Genomic DNA, 4,422 nt, shown 5'->3' with positions numbered 1-4,422 from the left:
GGGTCATCCTTAGCTTCTAGAAGCTGCCAAACTCTTGATTCATTCCAACTCTCTCCACCTTCAAAACCCACAATAGCAGGTTGGGTTGTATTCATGCTTCAAATATTAGATCCCCTTTTTTCATAATATCTCCTCTGTCTTCTCCTCTGACATTCTTCTATCTCAATCTTTTGCTTTTGATGGCTCATATGATTATAAGGAATATATCTTGGCAAATCCAAAATAATTTCCCTATGTTAAAGTGAAGGTGATCAGAATATGCTATCCCATAATATGCCACTTTGGCATAAGAATTATTTTGAGCTAATGTCATTTGAGAATCAACAGGTATAGGTAGAGTTCTCTGTTCAGCTCTTATGTGCCTGGAAGCAGGGTTATAACTTTCCTTCTAAGGGAGATGCCTCCCCTACTCCTATATGTCGGAGAGTAAAACAACTCATATAAAAGATGGGATGTTGACACCAAAATAAGTTTTCATAGGTGGACCTTACTAAAATAATCTTCATCTTCAGTTCCATTAGTTTCCTCATATATTTCCTGGTCACTTTCCCAAAATTTATTACTCATATAAATATTAATAAAATTGCTTGTCTGTTTTCCTGCTTGTCTTATTTTTTTTTTTGTTGTTAATTTAATTCATAGACACCCCAGATACAGAGGTAAGAGGATAGAGAAAATATTTTCTTCCTCAAAAAGATAAGTTGATAAGTAACCTTAACCACATCTATGACTGCCTCTCAGCAGAACTTATATTAGTGTTTGATTGAGTAACCAAGGGGTAGGAATCTTGGGGCCATATCTTCAGAATTCTGCTTACCACATCATTTACATCTTTTTTTGTTTCATGTTCTGTATGAAATATGGAGGACACAAAAATGAGGATAATGTGTTCACTGTTAGTTAAGAGTTTAAATTTGGTGGATAAAAGTGATCCTTATAAGACGTTCTAGGATGGAGATGAGCAGAAATTGTAGTTGGGAAGGCTGTGAGAAAGACTGGGTTGACGATGATGTGCAGGACCAGTTATCACCACGCAGAACATAGCTTGGCTTATTGAGGACAAACTTGAAGTAATGCTGGGGAAAGAAGAACTTAAGAGGGGCTTCTAGAAAATCTGAACTGTGAATTGTAATATTTCTTTATTCTGTTTGCACTCTAAGGGGCTATTTATAATACCTCTGTTTCTCACCAGAATTTGGAACCAAATGAGAGATGGAATAGAAGTTAGGCTGGGGAGAGCAAACTGACACCGACATTTCTGATAAACCTGATACCAGAGAACAGGTTAATAAGTCAGTCTTGCCCAGTCACAACGACCACGGTTGTCAGACTTCTTGTATTCCCTTGTAAACCCAATGAATGGCATGGGGGGGGTGGGGGGGCTCAGAATTTGTGTTACTGAGGATAAATTAAACTCTGAAAGCTTCTTACAAATTCCCCTCTGAAGAGGAGAGAGTAAACTTTTGGAGAAAGAGGATGGGGATATTATTATCGTTGAACTTTTTCCACTATGAGACAGGAGCCAGGAGAAAAGGTGTTTTTTCACAAATTCTGCAAGAGCTTGACCTCAACTAGAGATAGTAGTGTCCACTCTCAATATATCCCTCAAGAATCATTTAAAGATGATAAAACAAGAGGAAAGAGCTTTGAGGTTTATAGAGAAAAAGTAAATGTAAATACAAAGCCATCTATTTTGGCTAAATCATGTTACTTATGTAACTCCTTAATTAGAAAGCTGTGGACCCGGATCGCAGTGCCCAGTGCTGCAGGGGCTGGGCAGCGCTGCAGTCATGAGCCCGAGCCCGGTAAAGGCGGCCTCTGAGACGGGAGATGACAGTCTATCTGCGATTACCTTTGACTCAGACTTTGAGACAAAAGCAAGGAAAGGTTTCCACAAGCCTCCCACATCACCAAAGTCACCCTATTACTCTAAGCCAAGAAAAGCAGCATCCTGGCGGTCTTTCAGGACAGTAGGGAGCATGCCTCTGAGCCCCAGAAGGTCCCTAGTCCCACAGAAGCTCTGGTTGGGAGCTCCCAAGCAAAGTCACGTCCCTGGGACTACCGTCTACAGAGAGAAAGAAGATATGTATGACGAGATTATTGAGTTGAAGAAGTCATTACACATGAAGAAAAGTGATGTAGAGCTGATGAGAACAAAGCTTCGGCGCTTGGAGGAGGAAAATATCAGAAAGGATCAACAGAGAGAACAGCTTTTGGATTCAGGTCGAGGCCCAGATTTCGTTAGAACTCTGGCAGAGAAAAGACCCGATGCTGGCTGGCTCATCAGTGGGCTCAAGCAGAGGATCTTGAAGCTGGAGCAGCAGTGCAAGGAGAAGGACAGCACCATCAACAAACTCCAGACTGACACGAAGACCATCAACGTGGAGGAGATGAGATCGCCGTGGACACTCACTACGAGGAGATTCATCTTCTCCAGACTCTCTTGGCGAGTTCCGAAGTTGCAGGAAAGAAGACTCCTATGGAAAAGAAGGTGGGCATGGGGAGGCAGAAGAATATGAGCAGCACTCGTCTGAACTTGTCCTGGAGTGTCCAGGAGCTGACAGAAGAGAACCAGAACCTGAAGGAAGATCTAGATCGTGTGCTGAGCAACCCCCGACCCCCGCAACCCCGTCTCCAAAACCAACGGGTACGTGGACTGGAGCAAGCCTCCGCTGCGAGATGCGGAGTCGAAGCGATGGAGAGCGCAAAACCGCACCGCACAGAATCCCACAGGCTGACTCCCCTGGCCCGCTCTGCCTCTAACAGTGCAGCCCACTAGCATCGGGACCAGAGGAGCAGGAGAGCCTGTGTAGGGCAGTGAAGAGCTTGAAGGAAGAGCGGAGGGTCCTGCAGGCGCAGCAACTGAAAAAAGATGTGGAGGTGAAGCAGCTGCTGCAGGCAAAGGCCGACTTGGAGAAGGAGCTGGAGAGCGCGAGGGAAGGCAAGCAGGAGAGGCAAGAGCATGAGCAGGCTTTGCGAGAGGAAATTCAAACACTCACCAACAAGTGTCAAGAGCTGGAAGAAACAAGGAACGAGAAGCCCAGCACTCCCATGGAGGTGACTCATGAGGCCTCTGGAGAGTTCTGCACAACCCCTCCCAGCAACAGGCACTCTCAGCAAGACTCTGAACTGGACTCTGGGCAGGAGGGCCTCTCCCCTGCCCCTGCTCTGATGGAAGGAGAGAGGCTGCCTCCAGGAAGAGGCGGGCCAGCTGGAAGGCCCATAAACACAAGGAAAAAAAAAAAAAGAAAGAAAGAAAGAAAAAAAATCTGTCCTGAATGAGGCGGTGACATTGCTCTAGGCAGTTTTCCGGGAAATCTAGTATGAGCAAAGCCTGTGGTTTAGAATCTCCAGGTCTGCCGAACTTTCCAGACCAGAGCTCTTCCATGCCCTGTGTCTCAAGCCCCAGTGCCCAGGTGGAGGACAGCCCAGGGTAGGAGGAGGCCATCACCATCATACAGTCCTGCGTCCTCTGGAAACACCTGGCACAGTCAAGCACAGCAGTGCCAACAGTGGAAGAACAGCCACCTCCATACCTCGGAGAGCTGTTCCCAGAGGCCTCCCCACCCTCCCTGAGAGGATGCAGAGGTCGAGCCAGGGGAGCCAGCAGGCACTCAGCCCCACTCTGGGTCCTCTCCCTTGGGGCTGCAGCCCATAAAGTCCCCAGCCCTAGATGACGTCAACTCCGATGATTCTGATGATGTTGTCTTTGTGCCATGTCTGCCCATAAAGAAAATCCCCTCCCCATTCTAGGTCCCTGGCCATCATCTCCAAATGGTGACAGTTGATAGGGAGAGGTCAGGTAGGGTTAAAGTACAAAGTACATCCTAGAGGATTCATAACTAAATTGGAAAGATGATTTATCTTCCTAGGGAAAGAATGATACCTCCTAAGTACCTCAGCATCTCCATCAGTTTTTTTGTGTGTTTTGATCTTTGGTCTGTTTGAAGGATCCTGGCTACCTTTGTCTTACTCTGTGGGGAAGCCCAGGGGCCACATTGCTCTGTCACCTTCTGCTGCAGTGCACAAAGTGGTTTTCAGTATCCCCAGGCACATTCACCCCGGGGGCAGCCAAGGAGCTCTAAAAAGACGGTGCTTTCTTAGCAACTATACCTGCCTTTGACCTTGACCTGTGAGGAGCTACCTCATCAGGAGTCAGTGCATGCCAGCAATACTCATCCTGGTGCCATCACCAACATTGGCCTAGAGGGTTCAGCAGAACCATCCTTGTGAAGCCAGAATTGGGAACAGGTAGTTAGTGTAGAAATAGGGGATCAGGTCAAATCGAGGAAATGGCCATAAAATCATCTGCCTCTGGAAGTTGGAGACTGCCCCTGGAAGAATGGAATGTCAAGGATCTCCGGAGCCCATTGATTATCAAATTTACCTGCCTTTATCAAGGACTGCAAGCATGGAGCTGCT

The 4,422-nt window shown here is 46.6% G+C and overlaps 1 pseudogene across 1 annotated transcript; it reads left to right on the top strand.

The window, feature by feature from the left end:
- Window positions 1-416: 416 nt before the first annotated feature.
- Window positions 417-3,445, top strand: LOC306670464 (IQ domain-containing protein E-like; annotated as a pseudogene). The gene is made up of 2 exons: window positions 417-426; window positions 1,732-3,445. The product of its transcript is annotated as an IQ domain-containing protein E-like (transcript).
- The last annotated feature ends 977 nt before the right edge of the window (window positions 3,446-4,422 follow it).

The sequence above is a fragment of the Sciurus vulgaris genome (assembly GCF_902686455.1).
Source record: "Sciurus vulgaris genome assembly, chromosome: 10".
Lineage (NCBI taxonomy): Eukaryota > Metazoa > Chordata > Mammalia > Rodentia > Sciuridae > Sciurus > Sciurus vulgaris.
The sequence above is the reverse complement of the archived record's forward strand: the minus strand, read 5'-3'. Positions and strand labels throughout refer to the sequence as shown.